This window comes from Procambarus clarkii, chromosome 48 (genome assembly GCF_040958095.1).
Source record: "Procambarus clarkii isolate CNS0578487 chromosome 48, FALCON_Pclarkii_2.0, whole genome shotgun sequence".
Taxonomy (NCBI): domain Eukaryota; kingdom Metazoa; phylum Arthropoda; class Malacostraca; order Decapoda; family Cambaridae; genus Procambarus; species Procambarus clarkii.
In genome coordinates, this window is record NC_091197.1 from 36,329,183 (window position 1) to 36,352,442 (window position 23,260).

A 23,260-nucleotide genomic window follows, 5' to 3' on the forward strand; every position below is an offset into this window, starting at 1 on the left:
TGCAAGGACCGCGCAAGATAGCGAAGACAGTAGCGATCACGGCGGTCCTGGAGAGACAGGAAGCCAGTGTCAACATACAAGCTAAGGACGGGAGTCGAACGAAAGGCACCAGAACTGAGGCGCAACCCAGTATGGTGCAAAGCATCAAGACGGCGAAGAGTAGAAGGAGAAGCAGACGAGTAAGCAGGGCAACCATAATCGAGCTTAGACAGGACGAGAGAGGAATGTAAAGCAAGGAGAGTGCGCCTATCAGCCCCCCAAGAAGTATGGGACAAGACCCGAAGGAGGGTAAGGGCCTTAGAGCACTCAACACGGAGGTAAGAGATATGGGGAGACCAAGACAAACGAGTGTCAAGGAATAACCCCAAAAGCTTCGCGGAATCTTTGTATTCAAGGGGATGACCATAAAGTGACAAAGAGGGACGAAGAACAACCCGTTTCCGCGTAAAAGTCATGGCACAAGTCTTAGAAGTAGAGAACTTGAAGCCATGACCTGTGGCCCAAGACGACACGGCATCAATTGCAAGTTGAAGCCGGCGCTGAAGGAGAGGCGAATCATCACCCTGACAACAAAGGGTAAGATCATCGACATAGAGAGCGGAGAAGACACCAGAAGGAAGAGAGGAAAGAAGACCATTGAGGGCAACCAGAAAAAGAGTAGTGCTCAGAACACTACCCTGGGGCACACCTTCGTATTGCTGAAAAGAGAGAGAGAGCGGTACCAAGGCGCACCCGAAAGGAACGACGAGAGAGGAAGCTGCGGAGAAAGAGAGGGAGATGACCACGAAGGCCAAAAGAATGAAGTTGAGATAGGATATGATAACGCCAAGTGGTGTCGTAAGCCTTTTCTAGGTCAAAAAGGACGGCAACAACGGAGGTCTTCGCAGCAAAAGCAGTACGAATATAGACCTCCAAGTTCACCAGGACATCTGTCGTGCTGCGGCACTTGCGGAAACCAAATTGAGAAGGGGAGAGGAGGTGATGGTGTTCCAGGAACCACATCAGACGAACGTTAACCATACGTTCAAAGAGTTTGCAGACAACTTGTGAGAGCAATAGGGCGAAAGTCCTTAGGGGAAGTACCCAGAGACCCCGGTTTGCGAACAGGGAGGACAACGGCATCGAGCCAGTCCTCAGGGACTGACGACGACTCCCAGATCCGATTATACAGACTCAGTAAATACTGAGACGTGCTCGGAGGGAGATGGCGAAGCATCTCATAATGAATACCATCGGAGCCCGCCGCCGTAGAACCGCAGAGGGCCAGGGCAGACCGAAGTTCAGAGAGAGAGAAGGGATCATTATAGGGAAGCTGAAGATGAGTGCAGAAATCTAAAGGACGAGACTCAAGGACAGGTTTACGAAGAAGGAAAGATTGGGGAAGATGAAGACCAGAGCTAACAGAAGAAAAGTGGGAACCCAGTTCGGAAGCGACCTGCAACGGGTCCGCCACAAGAGTATCATGGAGGTGAAGGACCGGTGAAACATCGGGAACGAACTTACCCGCTATCTTGCGGATACGCTTCCAGATCTGGGCCAGAGGGGTTTCGGACGTAATTGTTGAGACATAAGATGCCCAACATTCACGTTTAGCCGTACGGATGGCCCTACGGGCCACCGCACTCGCTTTCCGAAAGAAAAGAAAAGAATCGGTCGTCTGCCTACGGCGGTGCTTCTTCCAGGCTGCACGCTTACAGCGGACAGCCCGAGCACAGTCCGCATTCCACCAGGGAACGCACTTCCGTGGACCCCGAGAGGAAGAGCGAGGAATAGAGCGGAGGGCAGCGTCGAAGACAGTGTCATGAAAAAGGAGGAGAGCGCGAGACAGGGGCAGAAGGGAGAGGTCAGAGAGAGTAGCACTGAGGGAAAATAGGGTCCAGTCCGCCTTAGCAAACTGCCACCTAGGGAAAGAGAGGGAAGGGCGAAAAGAGAAAAAGGAAACAAGGATGGGGAAATGATCACTTCCATGGAGGTCATCAAGAACCTGCCACGTGAAATCTAAGTAAAGAGAAGAAGAGCAGAGAGAAAGATCAAGACAAGAAAGGGTGCGAGTTCGAGAGTCCAAATGAGTGGGCTCACCAGAATTCAGAAGAGACAGGGAAGAAGAGAGGAGAAACGGCTCAAGGAGGCGACCCCGGGTATTCGTCAGAACGTCACCCCAAAGAGAATGACGACAATTGAAGTCACCCAGCAGGAGCACAGGCTCTGGCAAGGAGTCTAGGAGGTGTTTCAAATCAGGAAGAGAGAGCGGGACACTCGGGGAGAGATAAATGGAACAAACTGTGTACCATTTCCCCACAAAGATACGAGCAGCAGAACAATGGAGAGGCGAAGGAAAAAGTAAAGGAACAAAGGGAACATCAGCCCGAATCAAGAGAGCAGAAGAATTAGAAGCCCCAGCAATGGCTGGGGGGGGGGGAGAGAAAGGAATAGCCACGAAAACGACCAGGACGAGCACCAAGCATTGGCTCCTGGAGACAGACACAAAGGGGCGAAAACCGCGAAACCAGAAGTTGGAGTTCGAGGAAATTGGCGTAATAACCTCGAACGTTCCATTGAAGAATGGACAACGACGAGAAGAGAAAGGACAAAAACAGAGAACAAGGAAGAAACAAAGGCGAAAGACCAACAGAGCACGTTAAAGAATATCAGGGTCGGGATCAGGGTCAGCAAAGTCAGGGTTAGGGGGCATGGGTAAACTGAGCAAAGACGGAGGGAAGGAAACGGGAGAACAGATCAGAGGTGGGCGGGCAGGGTCCGGAGGAGGAGGAGGAGGAGGAGACAACGGAGAGGAGCAGTCAAGGACAGCAGCAGGAAGAGGGGGAGTAGAAAGAGGGGAGCGCACCCCAGCAAGAGCAGCAACCGAAAGGGAAGCAGGGGCCAAAGAAACCTCCATAGCAGGAACAGGGGGCGCAAACACTGAAACGGGAGGGGAAGGAGCAACAGAGCCAGAAGGAGGAGCTGAGGAAGAAAGCGAAGCCTTCTTACCCGCCGGGGAAGAGGAAGGAGAGGAGCCAGGCTTACGCTTCTGACTTAAAGAGACCGGTGTCCCAGCAACCACGTACCGGGCAACGGATTCCAGTGTCTCAACAGGAGAAGCCGAACGAGAGCACACACGACGGCCGTTAGGAGAGCGATGGACATCCGCCCGCACCGACAGGCGGTGGGGAGAGCCGGTAGATGGAGGAAGAGGATGGGAAGGAGGATCGGAGGGGGACGAGGAAGAAGACACAGAAGACACGACAGACCGGGTAGAAGGAAGGGGAACCCCAGACAGAGGACCAGGAGGAGGATCCTTCGGGAGAGAACCCAAAGGGACAGAGGAGGGGGCAGTGGGCGCATCAGGGTCCAAGGCCCGGAAACGGTTGTGAGTCTGAGGAAGGCGGGAAGGACGAGGAGAGGAAGAGCGCAACACGCGAGCATAAGAGATATTAGCAAAAGGCGGGAGCCGGCGAACCTGGCGCCTCGCCTCAGGAAAAGATAAACGCTCCCGGTGCTTCAAGTTGAGGACGGCTGCCTCAAGCTTGTAATGGACACACGCACGGGAGAAGGTAGGATGGGCCTCACCGCAGTTGAGGCAACGAGCCTGGGGAGAAGCGCACTCCGACTTAGAGTGACCTTCGCCACCACACAAAGGACAGAGACAGTCAGTCCCGGAGCAGCGGAGGGCACCATGCCCAAACCTCCAGCACTTGTTGCAGAGCCGAGGAGAAGGAATGTACTCCTGGACAGAGCACCTGGCACCAGCAAGAATGACAGAGGGTGGAAGGGTCCTACCATCAAAGGTAATCTTCACAACCCGGAGGGGTTGACGGCGACTACCACGAGGGGGACGAGTAAACGTGTCCACCTGGAGAATAGAATGGCCCTGGGCAGCGAGGATATGTCGAATATCGTCGTGGCAGTCGCGCAGGTCCCGAACACCGGTCGCAACATGGGGCGGGAGCAAAATAGTGCCAACACTGGCATTCAACCGAGCGTTCTTCGAGACCCGAACGGGGGTCTCGCCAAGGCAGGATAAGGCAGCCAAGCGGGAAGCAGCATCCTGAGAAGGAGCAGCAACGACACGTGTACCGAGACGAGTTGGGTTGAAAGTAATGGAGGCATCCACGGAATCAATGAGATGTCGATGGAGGGAGAAATCGTCAGGAGGCGCAGAATCAAGAGGGAGGAGATCAAAATATTTGGCCCACGAAGCGGGACCAAACAAGGCTTGATAGGTAGCAGAACTGGAAGGAATCGAGCGAGGGCGGCCGTGACGAGGACGGCGGTGAGAACCCCCAGAGAGAGAGGGGTTAAAAGGCGCAGTAGTTACAACTAGAGAAGGAGCCGCGCCAGGGGACGAGGTAGTCACCACTGGGGGCTTGGGGCTCGACCCAACCACAGAGGAGGGAGGGGAGCCAGAGGAAGGAGTCAGAGAGGCCAAAGGAGGAGCAAGGTCGGGGCCCAATGCAGCAGAGGAGCAAGGTCGGGGCCCAATGCAGCGGAGGCTACAGAGCCCGGTCTTCCAATACTGACCGACTCGGGGGCTTGGTCGCCCACCCCACGAGCCTGAGAAGGTAAACCAGAAGAAGCCGAAGCAGGGGTAATCATCTTGACGAAAGAAGAATTCACTCACGAATGTGCCCCCACACCCACCATGGAGCCACAATTAGAGGCAGGACACCCAACAAGAAGCTATCGCCGATCTTGTCGGGGCCTCCTAGGGGTGCGTCGCGAGTATACGCCCCACAAACGCCACCTTAAGAAACCGACAGTCCGTCGAGATCGGGTTCAGTGACGAAGTGGGGATTGACAATAAATGGTTCCCCTCGCTCTCGACGTCGGGTACTGCAGTTCTACGGGTGCATGAGTATGCCTCCTCAAGCACCCGGGCGTCAAAATAGAAGAAGTCCAAGGGAAGAACCAGAACGAGCAAAAGGTCGGCAGGAAACGGCAAGCAGATAGGAGAAGAGGGGGGAGAAAAACGAAACAGAAGGAAAAGGAAAAGATGCCCAGCAGAATTGGAGAGGACGGCAGCAGGAGCACAAGGCTAGAAAAGGACAGAGGACTGTCCCAAGGAGCATCACACTCCGGCAGCCGCCCACGAAGCCCCCACACGGCGACAACGAGCTGAGCGGGGAGGGGGTACCCCTACTCAAATCTCTGAATATGTTAGACATTAAGTCACTGCACATTCTCTCATGTGTATTATACATATATAAAACGCTAAACTATAATGCCAATCCTGATCTCAAAAGCTTCATAGAAGGTTGTAACAGAACCCATGAGCACCACACCAGAAATAAATACAGTTTTGATATTCCTAGAGTACGACTTAATCAAACCAGAAATGCTCTTCACATCAAGGGGCCCAGAATGTGGAATGACCTTCCCAACCATGTTAAAGACAGTACCTCTCTCAACCAGTTTAAGTTAAAAACGAAGCTATACCTAATAAATTCCCTGTAACCTACCTTACCCCTCTATTGTCAACCAATGTCTGTTTTTTGTTTATTTTTGTTTTTCAAATCAACGCTGTTTGAATGTAATTTTCTGTAATAATTTTGTAATTGTATTTGTGCTGTTTTTTCAACAATGTTCCCCCCTCTTTTACCTCTATTTTTATTTGTACTCAACGCATTTTTTTCTTTTTACCCATTAGTTTTAAGCTTTAGTCGTTAGTGTTTTTTCCTGCCCAAAACGCTTTGCGTAATAGTGGCTTTAGGCATTGTATGTACTAGCTCTATCTATAAAGCCAACAAACTTTGTAAAATCTCTTTATGTATGTACCTTTACCTAAATAAAAATTATTATATTATTATTATAACATAATAAGCCTATGTGGATATTAGTGAACATTCCCTTAAATATCCAAAATAGAGAATAAAACCAGAAGATACTCATCCAATATACGTCTTAATACTGGACATTAAGTACAAATTTAAGTACAGATATACATCGCATCCCCCTTCTAAGATCGGAAGCCACACACTGTGTATACCCCACAGTAATATTGGGCGGGATTACATGCACGAAAACACTGCTCAGACAGTAATATTGGGTGGGCTTGCATGTACTAAAACACTGCTCAAATATAAACTTACTTTAGGCTCGTCGAGGCAGCTGGAATAATGAGAGAGATGACTCGCCCAGGGATATAATAACCTTCACATAGGCACCTTAAAGCTGAATGTTAATATCCACATTACATGCGGACCTTAATAACAGTCCACAAAGCATTTTAAAACAAGTGAAGCAATTGTCGGTCTTCAGACTAAACAGTAGACATACACCAATTATAACCCCTTACTGGTGATAATCTTATATTAAATAATTATTTATATCATAATCTTTGAATTAAAACGACAGGGCCAGGCGGCGGTGTGTTAGTTAACACCCGGACTAATCTTGCTAACACTAGCCACGCCCACCAACTGAACTATCTACACCAGCGAGACTTCACACCCAGACAATTCAACTATTGTCAGGGAAGCTTAATATACTGAATATACATTGTGCTAAAGAATACAGGATTTTCTTCTACGCTTTCAAAATATTATGTACCGATAGAACCTTTTTGGCCAGTTTAACTTTACTTTCCTTATTTGGTCAAGAATCAAGACGGAAGTAGACAGACTACAGGATGACCTGGACAAACTGGAGGAATGGTCTAGAAAATGGCTGCTAAAGTTCAACTCGGGAAAGTGTAAAGTAATGAAATTGGGCGAAGGGAGAAGGAGGCTGAATACAAGGTACCATCTGGGAGGTGAAACCCTGCAAGAGTCAAATAGAGAGAAAGATCGGAGGGGTTGATATCACACCGAACCTGTCCCCAGAGGCCCACATCAAAAGAATATCATCAGCGGCATATGCTAGACTGGCCAACATAAGAATTTCCTTTAGAAACTTGTGTAAGGAATCGTTCAGGACCCTGTATACCACTTATGTCAGACCAATCTTGGAGTATGCAGCTCCAGCCTGGAGTCCATACCTAGTTAAACACAAGACAAAGTTAGAGAAGATTCAGCGGTATGCCACCAGACTCGTCCCGGAACCGAGAGGAATGAGCTACGAGGAAAGGCTAAAGGAGCTGAACTTTACGTCCCTGGAAAACAGAAGAGTAAGAGGAGACATGATAACCACCTACAAAATTCTCAGGGGAATTGACAGGGTGGACAAAAACTCTTCAGCACGTTGGGACATGAACAAGGGGACACAGGTGGAAACTTATTACCCAGATGAGCCACAGAGACGTTAGAAAGAATTTTTTCAGTGTCAGTAGTTAATAAATGGAATGCATTAGGAAGTGATGTGGTGGAGGCTGACTCCATACACAGTTTCAAATGAAGATATGATAGAGCCCAGTAGGATCAGGAATCTGTACACCAGTTGATTGACAGTTGAGTGACGGGACCAAAGTAAAAGCTCAACCCCGACAAACACAATTAGGCGAGTACAAAGTACTCAACAGGAACGTGCCAGCGATCCTTGCAGGTGACTAATGCACACCACGCCGCGTTCTTCAATGTCCTCAATGGTAGAAATGACGTCAAAGGTAGACTCTTGAACAACCTCCTAACGGCAAGAAACCTAACCGTCCTTGGCCCTTTTTCCCCCCACTTACGTCGGGGTTCACCCGGGAACTCCGGACCAAGTTCTGTTAAACCACGATTGTGGCATCTTTCACTCTGAGAATCACCCCTGGTGGGGATGTGGGATCTGACCACATCCCGATAATTATCCATCTTCAATCGCCCCCCCTTCAGGACCATAGGTACTCCCAGACCCCAACTCAGCACCCTTAGACTCCGCCCTTACATGGATTCCCTGGGTGATGATCCGGTAACAGTCTTACAAGACTGCGCGACCCACGACACAGATGCATCAGTGGACCACCTCCATACCCGCATCACCGAAGCAACACTTATTCAAAGGTTTGCCACCAGACTAGTACCCGAGCTGAGAGGTTTGAGCTACGAGGAGAGACTACGGGAATTAAATCTCACTTCGCTGGAAGACAGAAGAGTTAGGGGGGACATGATCACCATTCAAAGTTCTGAAGGGAATTGATAGGGTATATAAAGACAGTCTATTTAACACAAGGAGCACACGCACTAGGGGACACAGGTGGAAACTGAGTGCCCAAATGAACCACAGAGATATTAGAAAGAACTTTTTCAGTGTCAGAGTGGTTGACAAATGGAATGCACTAGGAAGTGATGTGGTGGAGGCTGACTCCATACACAGTTTCAAGTGTAGATATGATAGAGCCCAATAGGCTCAGGAACCTGTACACCTGTTGATTGACGGTTGAGAGGCGGGACCAAAGAGCCAGAGCTCAACCCACGCAAGCACAATTAGGAGAGTACAATTAGGTGAGTACTTGCAAACTGCGACCTAACCAACAAGTCATAAAACAGAACAACCCAACAAGGGAAATCAGGGAAAAATGAGATCTTACCAACAAGAGTACATCAGAAGGACCCGTACCGGCCTCCCCCATTTACACACGATTCAGTCCCTCAGACGAGAAGTAATAGGGCTCACACTCCTTCCAAAAGGTCATATCTGGGGCTCATTGGTCAACCTGGCCAACAATTACAAGAGGGAGCCAGCCGCGTTCTGGAGGGAAATTAAACAACTCCTTGGCTCGACTGCCACCCCTCTCTCCCATCTCAACCACACACACGCCAACAACGAGGTGGTCACAACCAGGACTGAGGACCTCCAGCACCAGGACAACTTCATGGAGAGGTCTGGCGCGGAATATTCACCGAAAACCTTAACCAGGTTAACCTTGAGAACCATTGGAGGATGGGCCTATGGGCCCAGGAAAACGAGGAAAAACCTTCACAGCAGACCAGCCATCGACGAAGCCCTACGCGATCCATCCCACCCCATTACTAGACCGATCACTCTTCTAGAGTTGAGGGAGGTCCTGAGGAATACCAAGAGCAGAGCTCTGGGGCTTACTGGTATTTCCCTCATCCAACTCAAGTTCCTTCCTATTAACTGCCTCCAAAGCCTTCTTAACATCTATAATGCCATCCTGGCATCCGAACACCTACCCACTGTACTTAAGACCGCAAAGATGATTTTCATTCCCAAACCAGGCAAGAGCAGCTACTCCCCCGTGAACTACCGCCTGATCATCTTGCTAGAAACGACATGGAAATGCTTCGAGAAGATCATGTAACAATTATTTACTATATGGAATACCACCACCTCTTCACAGAAAGTTCGCAAGCAAAAGCAAACGGCAATAATAGCGACAAGAGACGTACACAAGGCATTTAACAGCCTCTGGCACGACGGACTCAAGCTGACCAACCTGCCTCACTACAACTGGACCCTCCCGAGACTGATTAACAAATTCCTAACAAAAAAAAAACAGTAGATCCCAATATTTAACACAAAAACAGCAGCTGCATTCACTCCTATGGCGGGGGTCCCCCAGGGGTCATTCATCAGCCCTGTTCTCTAACCTTTTCGTGAATGGTTTGCCACGCCCCATTCACAATGACTATTATCACCCAATTAGCACACGATGTCATTCACGTTGTCACGTCGGGGTCTGCAGGACAAAATGCAAAACACGACATGGTGATAAGGAAAGTGAAGGAGGAACTAGCCGCCACGGCAACGTGGGAGAGGAAAATCGTGACCCACCCCAGCAAAATCCAACTTCGCTCGATAGGCTGCTGGGCTAGCTCCCTGGAAGCTATCAACATTGGAAGCACGCTGACAAGGGTACAGAACTATCACGATCCTGGGATACAACATAGCAAGACTCCTGAACTCTAATGAGCATATTAACAGTAAGAGCAATCGCCAAGACTCAACTAGCCAAGCTATACCGCTTCCACCAGGCCCCGCAACATGTAAAACTCCACCACTACAAGATGCTCATTCGGCCAACCCTTGAATACCCGTACACCCCACTCATTCTGGCAAAGAAATCGAACATGCTGAAACTGCAACGGGTCAAGAACAGGGCGCTCGGATTTGTGGCAAATGTGTCACTCTTAGAGTGCGCATAACAGACCTTCATGCCAGGCTGAGGATTGGCCCACTGAATGTTCGCCTGCATTGCCTTTCGATCAAACAACTACATAAAATGAAAAGTATGTACATGCCAAACCGAGAGAACTCCTTTGTTGTCCTCAACACTACGAATTACGCAATGCTCGACCAGCCCCACAGGTCGAGGAGGATGTCCCTCCAACAAGGGGTGAGAAGATACAACCTCGACAGACCCTACCCCAGGCCCAGGATCCTATGCAACCTAACACAAGAGGACGAATGGCATCCACCAGCCCCACTGTACACCTAAGTCCCACGACCTGAAACCCACCGATTAAGGATTTAAAAACTCCACTCAACCACCAACCACTGAAAAAAACAAGCACAGCTCTCCAGGAAAAACAGTGAGTGGCTACTTAATCAACCACCACCAGCACTATGGCTACTCACCGCCAGCTGATCAGGGAAAAAAAAGAGCCTTCTACTAACCACCATGCATCACCTCCACATCCACTCATCACGTCTCATCACAATCAACCCCAAACTGGTTGGGCCACTTAACTGTAACCCCTTCCTCTCCCTCGTACCTTAATCCTTTTCAAGTTTTCCTACAGCCTCCCCCCCATCCTTCTCTTCCCGACTTACCAGTCCTATGGTCTTCAAACCGCAAACTTATCCACAAACCAGTTTCCATTTTTTGGCCAATAATTATACATTTGCGATCACAACAGATCGTTTCTTCTAATCTCGGATCTGGTGCTTATGTCTTTAAATGTACAAACTGTATGTCAACTATCAACACCGCATCTGACCACACGGCGTCTCTTACCACACAGCTTTGTACATTGAGCAAATGTCATCCTCTACTGTTATGGGATCACAGAGGAAAGTTGAATGTTCAGTCTAACTCTTACTGTTTAACACATTCTCGTCCTCTAAGTCTTATGTTGTTGGGTCTTTCCTCATGTTATTTCAAACTTTTTTTTTTTTTTTTTTTTTTTACTTTCCATATAACTTAGATTTTATCTTTTTTAATTTAATGTGTATAGATTTTAAAATAATTTTAGCTAATCTTGCCGTGTAAATCGACCTTCTTGCACTGAGTACATTATGAGAATCGTCCATTTTAAATAAACATTAAGATCATCAGTTCTCTAAACAACTGTTCTTCATATTGGTTAGTTATTCCTGAAAAGCTGATCTTCATTTATCTAAATATGTTGAAAATTATTTCAATACAAACACTTAAAGTACGGCTTGACAGATTTAAGCTTTAGGGCTTTTTTGTGATAAAATGCTTATGCTGTATACTAATTATTAAGGAGTACTCTTTAATAAAGAACCTTTTTCAGATTAATTTAGCCTTAAAGCAAGCAAGGCTACCAAAACTTAGCAAAAATTTAATTACATATTCTTCACAAATATATAGCCAGTTACAAATAATTTAATAAAAAGACCTTGCAGTATCATTGAAAAAAGCACAAATTGTCCTGCAATATTGCCAGTGGAAAAAGCTCAATGTACTTTTTTTTACCAAAAAAATCTATCTTCATAAACTTTCTAGAAACCATCTTATTGTAATGCAGTGTTTGCTAATTTGTGTACTGTGTTAAGTTAGTGATAATCTGTAAAAACTTGGGGAATACAATACAGAAAAACAGTGCCATTGTGAGTAATTTTCCTGCTAAAAATGTAGGGATCAAATGCTCAATATTCATTTAAATTATAATACATTTTCAATGTCTTGTTCAATTAATGACAAAAGTGCTCTGACATGACTGGTTGAGCCTCCTCCTTCCCCCCCCCCTCCCTCAAGGTGAACAAACCGTTTTCACAGAAAATACTCAAATTATTTTTACTTTTAGAGGCCAAATATTTGATAATCGACTAACAATAAGGATACATGCAAATTTGACTTTGTTCATCAATATATTCCATAACAATTATGATCTTATATTTTATGAAAATAAAAGTGGTCTTTGGCTAAAGCTAAATATTAAGCAAAGTAGAATTGTCAGAAGTTTTTCTTAAATAGAACAACTGTTGGGAACAGTCTACCAGATCAAGTTGAAAGTAATTATATATAAACTGCATTAAATGAAGGATCGGTTTATTAAGAAACACTCCTACATCTCCTTATGCACTGTACTAGAAGAGACGTTTCAGGTATACTATACATCAATGTTAATTTGTTACATAATTAACAATATTTTAATTCAGGAATTGAATATTTTCCACTAGTGGATCTTGTGTATTTAAAGGGGGGGGGGGGGGTTATTAATATGTAATTGTCTACCATAATATATAAAAACGGTTGGGTGTAAACATAAGGAAGCATTACAGTACCATCGGGAGAAGCGCCTGATTAAGTGTTAAAACACTGTCTTCGATCGAAGTTTGTGCTTACTCAACCTGCTCGATTTCTGCTATATTAAAAGTTTATTCATTGAAGGTAAGACAGCTTGTAATATTTCCTACCTGCCTTTGACCCTCATAAGATAAAGACTGCAAACAAGAGATGGACCTGCATTTAATGGTTAAATAGTATTGGATGTAAACAATGTCTAATCTTGAGAAATTCGGAAGACATTTGGTAAAGGGCGGGAGGTTGGGGGGGGGGGGGGGGGGGGGGGGGGGGGGAGGGCCGCAATGTTCAGTAATGTGGACTGTGCTTTCCTGATACGCTATTGACATCTATCGCAGCTTAAACGGCACGACGAAAATTTTCAGACGCCAAAATGGGCAGCCAATCTCCATCACCCTTAAAAGTGACGGACGGCAAGCTGACCTAAGCTTACTAATAAATCAGCCTGACAACAAGTGGTTATTTAAAGTTAACGACTAGTGGTACAAATCGGCAAGAAGTGTTAAAGATAGATGCCTTTGAGTACAAGTGACGATGATTAAGCCAGACAACGTCCATGGGCTATAACGATGACAAGTGGAGCTCATGTCTATTAGATGACAATCATCATCATCATCATCATCATCCCAGGTCAATCTTATTGTACCATTACTGGTTCCTCCCACCGAGTATTGGCCAGTTTTAAACATAACTAAATTAGGTGAAACGTCGAGTAATGAAGACAGACAAAAAGAAGACAAAACTAAATTAAGTACAATATGTCTAGAACACTATGCTATCTATTTAAATTTGAAATAGTTTTAAAATTCAGTTAAAACTTCAGTAATGTTAAATATCTAGTGTTAACATACAAACAACTTGCCTGTAGATATTACAGTGGCGTAGTAAACACTGTAGCGAGTAGATTATCCCAATAATATACTCGCTCCAAATGCATTGTTAATATTCCTGTCAACCTTTGGAGATGAATGAGGTGAGGCGTTGCCCGAGCATATGAGCAGCAGAATAGCAAACATTAACCAGTCTACTTTCAAGTGTGGTCTAGAGCAGACACTTGCGAGATACTGTACCGACGCTTAGTGCGCTCAACTCACACCAAAGTATCACCTGTGTACTTCTGTATATCCGACCAAATATATATATAGTCTCTTAGTGTCTGTGTTTATTGTCACCATACTTTACGTAACAATAGAACCGTTACATTGGTGACCCAGTGAGTGAAAAAAACACCTAGTCACAAACTAGATCTTCGACATGGATTTATCTACCAGGTTTCCAGCATACAACGCAGATGAGCCAGAATTTTGGTTCATGCAGATGGAGGCTATTTTCGACCTTCACGAAATTTCGACTGAGAAAGCCCGATATGCCTGTACCCTGCCAACACTTACCTCGGAGGATATGCACACTGCCCCCGCTGTCATCACCGCACCATCACCAGACACCAGGACGTACACCGCATTGAAGGCCGCTCTTCTACAGGCAGCAATGAAATGCCGTGTTACGACCCTGGGTTCCTCAGTGGAAACCAGAGGTCAGTATTGAGCTAAATAGACTGCCTTATAGTAGTAGAAACGCATCACGAGATGCAGTTGTTTGTATCTTCCCTGCCAGACGTAAGACTATTCTTGTTTCTCATAGAGCATTTAAAGACTGAGCTGGGGGTTGATTATTAAATAATAAAATGGGCAACAACTATGTTTACCAATACCTTCTAATCAAGTGTAAAGTAAATCTGAGTAAACTTGGGATAGGATTGCTGTACGATTAGTTGAGCAGTCTACTGGCAGCGAGTGAGCTGGGAAGGAGATGTGAGAGGCTCTCTTCGCTACTGGCTGGCTGTGGTGAAAGGATCCTCTTCTCCCTCCTCTCGTTTCTTTATTTCTGTGGGCTGATACCCAGCTAAGTATACTGTGTAACGTTCTCATTGTCTGGCATAGGCGTATCCTAATGTGTAGAATTTTATACTTTGTATGACTCAGGTGTTCCTAGTGTGTGTATTACTAGTTATTCTAAAAGGGGTCCAAGTGGAACCACGTGGTCTCCCTACCCTAAGCTGATTCAAGCCTCTAGCTCTTCCCTAGTAGTACTTTACCCTAGCTTGTTCTGAGTGTAAACCTTGTATCCTGCTTAAGTGGACCAAGGCTTTTAATGTAAGATAGTGTGGTTAAGTAATTATTATTATTGTTATTGGTGTGAATGTATATGGGGGGTTGTTAAGGGGTTAATAAGTTAGTAAAGGAGTATCCATTCTTCCTGTGTAGGAGATCCATGATCAACCTCTAGGCTGACTATTGCTGTAATAAGCCACTACAAGTTTACTTCTATATATTTCTATATAGTGGGGGCCGGGCCTTTGAGATCTCCCATCTTTGATAACCCTTAATGCTAACTACTGCCCCTACTTCCATTTAATATTAGATCCCCCATAGCAGCAGCACCACCAGCACCGCAGACAAAACACCAGCCCAGCTTCTGCGGCATATTCAGTATGTGATGCATACTGCAACTGGCCCGGCCCCCAGCGAGATTGAGAGATCACTGTGGATACAACTTTGTCCAAAACACATTCAACCGGCCCTATTCAGTATGGCTGACGACACCTCATTAGCCCAGCTGGCTACACTGGCAGACCGGCTTCATACGACGTCTGATAACGCTATGCTGTCCCACCCCAGTGTTACACAGCAGACTACAAACACCCAACAACTCTACGTCCTCCAGACCCAGCGTTTCTTCCGCCCAGGGAGGACGTACTACGTCAATCCAGTATCGGTCTCTAGGCGACAGCAAGAACATCGGGGAGAGCTTTGTTCTTACCACCAGAGGTTCGGACACCAAGCCCGCAACTGAAGGGCTCCTTGTTCCTGGTCGGGACACTACTTCGGTGGGGACTGTTAACGGCCAGTGACCCTGCCATTTCAAACTCTACACTGCTCTACATATCTGACATCATAACCAAACGCCGTTTCCTCGTTGACCCAGGTGCAGCAGCTAGTGTGTTGCCTCCCCCATTGGTCAAACCAACCCGTACTCCTGGTTTGGACTTACGTGCCGCCAATGGTACGTCCGTCCGTACATATGGGACCCGCATCCTGGTTCTCGAGTTCGCCTCTCTGGGTCGCTTTATGTGGACTTTCCTCATAACGGATGTGGAACAACCCATTCTTGGATGGGATTTCCTGCAACACCATCGACTTATTGTGGATCCCGCAGGTGCAGTACTTCGAGCCTCTCCTAGTACCTCTACACAAGTTAACATCGTCACCCCAGTCGCATCTACGGAACTTCAAGCACTCCTGGATGAATTCAAAGATGTGACCCAACCCGCCAGCCCTCGACCAGAGGTGCAACATACGATTACGCATCACATTACTACAAAGGGAGTACCTACCTTCGCCAGACCACGCCGCCTGGCACCGGAACGACTGGCGGTAGCACGTACTGAATTCAATAAGCTACAGGAGGCAGGAATAATCCGCCCTTCGAACAGTCCATGAGTTTCACCTCTCCATATGGTCCCGAAAACAGCCGTAGGGGAATGGCGCCCTTGCGGAGACTACAGGGCTCTCTACGTTCGTACTCTGCCGGATCGCTACCCAATACCACACATCCAGGATTTCTCACAGGGATTGAGCAACGCAACCGTTTTTTTTTCGAAAATTGACTTTGTGCGGGCATTTCACCAGATACCTGTGGAACCGGCAGACATTCCGAAAACAGCGATCACAACACCTTTTGGACTGTTTGAATTCGTCCAGATGCCTTTTGGTCTACAGAATGCAGCCCAGACATTTCAACGCTTCATCGACCAAGTAGTTAAGGACCTTCCTTTTTGCTACGCCTACATTGACGGTCTGCTGGTGGCCAGTACATCACCAACAGAACATCTGCTACACCTCCGACTCCTCCTCACCCATCTGCGCAACTTCGGCTTGCAGCTCAACTCCGAGAAGTGTATTTTCCATGTTCCAGAGCTGGATTTCTTGGGACACCGTGTGTCAGCAGTAGGGGTCCAACCACTAGAGAAGAAAACCGAGGCAATCAAGGAATTCCCGCGCCCATCCATTCCAAAGAAGTTGCAAGAATTTCTTGGTGTAGTGAATTTTTATCATCGATTCATCCCACATTGTTCGGACATCTTGCGACACTTATACGATCTCTTACGTGGTCGGAAACTCACGTCCCGTCTTCCGTTGGAGTGGACTCCCCCAGGCAGAGACAGCATTCACCGACATAAAATAAAAGCTGGCGGAATTCCCCTTGCTCGCACACCCAGTGTCTGACGCTCCCACCAATCTATCTGTGGTGTTTGTGTGTTACTGAGGAAGTCTTGGTTGTAGGGTTGATATAAAGCCATTGCTTGGTTACTGACTTTAATACTTACGATGTTACATGACTAGTAGCTACCAAGCTTGGCGGGCGTCCTGTACGCTCTGTTTACCTTCTCTGGCGTCTGCTCCGCCACACATAGAAAACGGATGGTACCATTTTCTGTGAACATGACATCCCTCCTTTTCTTTAAAAAGAATGAATACAGGATGTCTACCATGCTTGTAGCACAAAGCAAAGTTATTGACACAAAGTAAGTTATTAACATATCAAGAGATATTACATACATTTAACATTAATTAAGCGCACACAGAATTTAAACAACTTAATCTTTACCACAAAGGATTTCAATGTTAAAAATACATATGCAATGTTAAACAAACATGAAAGAAACTAATACAAAGTTACAAAATATTGAATGAGATATCTGCATTATTCAAACAATATTAAATTTAGTTCAGCATAACAAGTAAATACTTTGCATTACATAGGAACACAATTAATCATCATATCGTGTAGGGCGTTTAACATGACGTTTAGGCGAGAGTCCTTAAATGCAATAACATCCCTTGATGAATTGTTTGTCGGGTTATAACTTTTTTTTTTCTTTTGTACGACTTTGCACTTCATCATTTTCTACACTAGTTGGAATCACTTTGAAATAGGCCATATTACGTGTTATACTATTATCTCTATTACTAGCTGTTATCATAGTTCCTTTTACACTAATCATTTTATATGGTTTTGTATCATACGGCATATCTAGCTTTCCCTCTTTTTTCTTTTTAACGAGAACAGTGTCACCAACCTTTATGAATTGTTCCTTTGCACGTTGATCATGAGCAATTTTCATTTTGCCCTTGGCTAGTGCATCCTTCTGAGCGAGACGTTTATCCGTTATCACGGCTGTCATGACGGGTAGTGCGATTCTCATAGGACGTCCAAATAAGAGTTCACCAGGCGACTTGCCCAGTGTTCCATGTGGTGTTGCACGGTAGTTCCTGAGAAAAGCATACATAGCTTGTTTCCAGGATCGTCCTTCGGCATGAGCACAGCGTACCGCTTTCATGAGAGGTTGCATGAATCTCTCGACTTCTCCATTTGCTTGAGGATGTAGTGTCATCACACGGCGGTGTTTGAATCCAATATGCTCAGCAAAGTTGACAAAGTCTTGTCCATTGAATGGCGGTCCATTGTCCGTCTTAACTTCGGGAATGCCAAAGTTTGAAAAGATCTTGTCGAGTTTCGGGATGACAGCCTTTGCAGATGTGGAAGTGATTATTTCTACTTCTGGATAGCGTGAGTCATCATCAATGACTACCATCAAGTACTCTCCAGTTGGTAGTGGTCCGCAGAAGTCCCTTGATACTTCCGTCCACGGTGCAGCAGGTAGTGGTGAAGGTTGTAGAGGTGTTGGTCTTGAAGTATCCACTGCAGCTTGGCAAGGGACACAGGCATCATGCATGTCCTTTGCTTGACGACCAATGCCAGGAAACCACACCTTTTCGCGTAGCAGCTGTTTGGTCCTAACAAGACCTTGGTGTCCTTAATGTGCAAGCTTCAGAGCACGCTGCTGGAGAACAGCTGGAATGACGATATGAGTACCTCACAGCACAGTGTCGCGTTGTTGCGTAACACTTAATTCTGTCTGGATGCGTTCAAGTGCTTTGAATGCATCTTGGTCAACTCCTGAGGGTGGGATGCGTAGAAACTTTTTCTTAGTCAATGCATCCACTGTTGCTTGCAGAGTTGGGTCCTCTAGGGTTGCAGTACGGATTTCATCAAGAGTGAGAGCCTTAGGGACTGCATCACAGGTTACAGAGTGTACATATTCCTCGGCAACTTGCTGATGCTTGGTGATGGTGAAACTGTTGGCAGGATGTCTACTGATGTAATGAGCGGGATTGCCTGCACCCGGCTTGTATTTCACCGTAAAGTTGTATCGTTGCAGACGAAGAGCCCATCTCTCAATGCCAGCTGGTGGTTTGGACTTTGGATTATTGAAGATGGTCTCCAACGGTTTGTGGTCAGTGACTATCGTGGTGAAGGGCGCACCAAGCAGATACACATTGAAGTGTTCACAGCCCCATACAAGAGCAAGAGCTTCCTTCTCTGTCTGACTGTATTGTTGCTCAACATCTGTGAGAGAACGGCTGGCGTAGGCAATTACTTCTCTGGAATCTGGTTGACCAGGTTTGTGTTGGGCTAACACTGCACCTAAGCCAACAGGACTAGCATCCACCGTTAACTCAGTGTCCATTGATGGATCAAAGTATGCAGCAGTCGCATTCTCTACTAGTGCATCTTTCACAGCATCAAATGCATTTTGCTCGATATCGCTCCAGTACCATGATGCATTTTTCTTCAGGAGCTCACGTAGAGGCTTCGTAATGGTAGCAAAATCTGGAATGAAGCGAGAACAGTAGTGAGCCATTCCCAGAAAACTATGTACTTCAGTGGACGTTGAAGGAGGTGCAGCATTCTTGATATCTGCAACTTTCTTAGGATCTGGAGACAGACCTTTGTCACTAAGTACATGTCCAAAGAATTCAATTTTATGTTGATTGAACTCTCACTTTGCTCGGCTTAACGTCAGATTCTTTTCTCGTAAGCGTTGCAATGTTGCACGAAGAGCTTTGTCGTGTTCAGCTTGGGTACGGCCATAAACAATGATGTCATCAGACATGTTGTCAGCATTAGGTATATCTTGCAATATCTGGCTGATGATGTGCTGGAATACCTCGGCAGCACTGTTGATACCAAAACTCAGGCGCTTGTACCTATACAGACCTCGATGTGTCGTAAACGTTGTGATGAAGCGACTCTCCTCATCAAGTTCAAGCTGATGATAGCCCTTGTTTAAATCTAACTTGCTAACTACAGTGGCACCATTCAAGCGGTAAATCATATCATCTACAGTCGGTGTAGGATGGCGTTCACGCATTATTGCCTTGTTGGGAACACGCATGTCTACACAAATGCGTATCTCATCTGGATTCTTCGGCTTTGGTGGAGTGACAATTGGGCTTACCCATGGTGTTGGGCCTGTTACTGGTTCAATGATATCTAGTTCCATCAGCCTATCCAGTTCGGCATCGACTTTCTTGCGAGTATGGAATGGTTGTCGGCGATGTGGTTGGGCAACTGGAATTACATCTGGGTTGATATGCAAATGTACTTTGCTATCAGTATAACAACCTATGGATTTAAATCGATCAGAAAATTCAGCAACAATACCATCAACATGGTTTGCAGACTCCACTGCTACAGCATTAGAAAGCTGAAGTAGCCCCAATTTGGTTGAAGTCTTGTAACTGAGTAGAGACTCCTCTGCATTCATAACAACATGGAATGTAGTAGTGAGCATTGCACTCTTTGACTTAATTTCTGCAGTGAAAGTTCCAATCACTGGCAAGGCTACCTTTGAAGCATAGGCAGTGGCTTTACCATTGTAGTTTTCAAGCTTTGGGAACTTTTTTAAATTTTTCATAGTGGCACTCAGCAATGGTGTCAATGTTTGATCCAGTGTCAATGAGAACTTTGAGACAAATACCAGCAATGTATACTATAGTCTCTGGGTTGTTTGGAAGATCATTCCATTCATACCCCATAAGTGTAATCACATTCACCGTCATCTGAGACTGATTGTAATGAAATGTTGTCTTGTACATTATTAACACTCTGGATATGAGGTGCAATATTGTGTTTACCACCTCCACACCTATGACCTGATCCTCGTACAGTGCTTTTATTCACTGACTGTGGTTTCTTTAGTGCGGAACGACACACAGCACCAAAATGACCTAGTTTTCCACACTCATAGCACTTCTTACCTTGAGCAGGACAAACATTACCTTGGTGTGGGTAGTCTCCTCCACAATTGTAACATTTATTGTTGACACCCTCTGATGTGGGTCGTTGTGACTGCTTGAGTCTTGTTCCATGACTCCAGGTGTGATGTGGTTCTCGGCTCAATTTAGTGTTAGGTTTGCCATGATATCTTCTTTGATTACGATGTCCTCCCTGAACCTTACATACCTCTTCACTGTTAATAACAGTGGCAGAACCGTTGTTGGCACTGCACTCAATGACACGAGCATCACGTGCAGCATCTTTCATTCGACGAGCAATATCCAGTACCTTGGTAAGAGAACTTTCATCATCAACAAGTTCTAGAGCTCTTCGACGAAGACGTGTAGATGTGCATGTTTCAATTATTTGCTGTTTGATTTCTTTGTCAACATCAGCAAACTCACAATGGGCTGCTAAACCCTGCAGACGTGTGTGGTATTGATCCACAGTTTCATTAGAGAGTTGTCTGGCTCTCCTGAAATGCATAACTTCCATTGCAGTATTTTGCCTTGGTTTGAAATGCTCTGTTAGTTTGGCTTTGGCAATGTCATAATCTTTGGCACCACCAGTGTCTTTCAGTGTATCAAAGATGTCACAAACTATCACCTGCATAATGAAGTAGAAAGGCACGCTTTCTTTCAGCACATTTGATGTCAGAAACTATCAACAAATTTTCAAACCTTTTAAGCCATTTGACCCACCTCTGACAGGTTTATCTGGTCACAGTCAGGAGCAAATGCAGGAAACTGAGGTATATTTGCCATTTTTACTTTTTTACTGAATAAAAGTAAACTAATCACTTAAAATGTTCCTCACAATACTAAACACTTACTGCACTGTATATGTTAGTCAAGAATTCACTGTAATTACTTTAATTTTGCAAAGCACAAAAGCATTTTAATGCAAAAGTTCACAACAGTGCACAATATAGCAGCAACTGACTTCTTACTTATGTTGTTCCTACTCACAGCAGTTGTCAGCAGTCGGTACAGCAGTCGGTTCAGTGTGAAGAATTGTAGCACAGAGCGCGTTTCGTATACAAAACATCAGGTTTTGTATACAGCATCAAAGCGTCGTTTCATATACCGCGTCGGCTGATTCCTCAGTACACAGTAGTAGTAGGAAATGGGGCTACGAAGGACCGTTTTGCTTTTTCCAGCGGTCCTTCGTAGCTTCATGGGTTTTTCTATGTTTATCCCCAACGGTCTTCCATAGGGCCTAGTTCATTTTGTTACCCCGGCGAACGAGTCAAAGTTTTTTATCAGCGGTCCCACGTAAGGCCATGGGTTTTTTCCATATTTTACCCAACGGTCCCTCGCAGTCTCCTAATATTTTCATTCATTTTATTGTCCCCTCCCGAATGTCATAGAATTTTCCAACTGTTATATTAAAAGGTTCGCTCCTAGGCCCCAGCCATTTTGTTTCAAGGGGATTAAAAGGTCCCTCGTAGTCATACATTTTTTTCGTTACCCCAGTGACCCATGCACAGGCATCGCTAATGGTCAATGACGTCATCAGCTAGCCAGTCTTCATCTTCCCTGTATAAGTCCGTTTTCTGTTAGTGTATTTATTCCCATTTTCAATATTTATAGCTAAGGGGGATTCAAATGCTGCCATCTGTCAAGCCTAATGTGCAATGGCGTTAACCATTATAAGCTCGTTTTTCACAATAAGGTATTACCATACGGTTTCCCATTGTCTAAGACCATTTTAACATAAGAAATGAGTTCCACCCTGTTACAGAACCAGTATTTACCCAGGTCATTTTCCTAAATCTAAAAAAAACATATTTCCAATTTATGTCCATTGTTTCGTGTTTATAGTATTAATAGCCCATTAATATCCCTTTTGCCATGTTTCCCCTATTTCTTCTTCGCCTTTGTAGATAATGCAATTTAAGCTTTGTCAATCTGTCTTCAAGGATTGCTTATTGACCATAGGGAAAATAAAAATGAAAACCCACTCTCATCCATTTGTATGAAAACAGTCCCATGCCAGGTTGGTGATTTCAATGCGATTTCAGTACTAATCTAATATTACTTATACCCATTGTTTCATATCCTGTCTCATGTTGATACGTTTATTGACCTATTAATATCCCCCTTTATCATGTCCATTCATTCACAGCTCTATCATGTCGCATCTATTTCTTCGCCTTTCTAGAGAATGTAATGTAAGCTTTGACAATCTTCAGAGATTGCTTATTTCGCATAGGGCAAAATAAAAATGAAAACCACTATCGGTCATATATATGTAAAAACAGAGCCCTGGGCATTGACAATTTCAATGCAAGTTCAGTAGTAATCCAATATTGCTGCTACCATATACACGTTTCACATTCGCTCAAAACACACCTTACTGTAGCATATAACAAATCAAAAATACTCATTCAGTAAAAGCGAGCCTCTCATGTTTTTTGAAATAAGGCCTTCTGCAGTTACCTTCTTTTCTGACGTCATCATCCCTAATGCGGTGCGAGGCGTCAACGTGCTAAATGTGGATCCCAGGAGGTTCGCACATAAGTGTGAACTCTTAATCAGGCTTAATACCTCAACTGTGCTTCAGCAGAGTCGATATTCAGCTACAATGGCTCGTATATTCGCTCATTGCTTATATTTTCTGTTATTCATAAACCCGATCAGACCATCCTAACCTAACTACTTATATATAATAAAAATACATTCTACAGACCAGTTGTTGTTGTTG